The sequence below is a fragment of the Octopus bimaculoides genome, chromosome 1, assembly GCF_001194135.2.
Source record: "Octopus bimaculoides isolate UCB-OBI-ISO-001 chromosome 1, ASM119413v2, whole genome shotgun sequence".
Classification (NCBI taxonomy): Eukaryota; Metazoa; Mollusca; class Cephalopoda; order Octopoda; family Octopodidae; genus Octopus; species Octopus bimaculoides.
In genome coordinates this window covers 25062463-25063184 of record NC_068981.1, presented here as the reverse complement: position 1 = coordinate 25063184, position 722 = coordinate 25062463, and the positions used below count along the sequence as shown (strand labels likewise).

Genomic DNA, 722 nt, shown 5'->3' with positions numbered 1-722 from the left:
TTTAGTCGAGCAAATCGACCCCAGGACTTATTCTTTGGAAGCCTAGTACTTATTCTATCGGTCACTTTTGCCGAACCGCTAAGTTACGGGGACATAAACACACCAGCATCGGTTGTCAAGCGATGTTGGGGGGACAAACAGACATACAAACACATACACACGTACATATATATATACATATATACGACAGGCTTCTTTCAGTTTCCGTCTACCAAATCCACTCACAAGGCTTTGGTCGGCCCGAGGTTATAGTAGAAGACACTTACCCAAGGTGCCACGCAGTATATTTGTTAATGAACACTCGTAGTTTGGTAGTAATAATATGCATAGGAAAAAATTATATTTCATATGTGATATAATTTAAAATATGTAGAAACGTAAAATGCCCAGTAAACTATGGAGATGACAAAACTTTATTAACATTTTTATTTATCAGAGTGCCAGTTTTTAGCTATGTCATCATATGTGTTAATGTATTCTTCAGACTTAGTCGTGTCAAGACTTTTTTCTTTTATACTTTTAGTCATTCCTAATATATATAAAGTAGAGATTCAATGTTTTTTTTTTTAATGATTTTTTAAATATATATTAAACAAGTGTTGAGGATAAGAAGTAGCTTTTTTACCTGTCTGTATATTCATTTGCATATGCCTACACTACACCCCCACAGACATATATATATATTAATGCACACACACACACACATACACACACACACCAAC

General features: G+C 34.5%; 1 protein-coding gene across 1 annotated transcript in view; it reads right to left on the bottom strand.

Annotated features, from left to right (window-relative positions):
• LOC106876826 (interleukin 17-like protein) overlaps positions 1–722 on the bottom strand; it is a 2581-nt gene that overhangs the window by 1325 nt on the left and 534 nt on the right. The window lies entirely within an intron of this gene.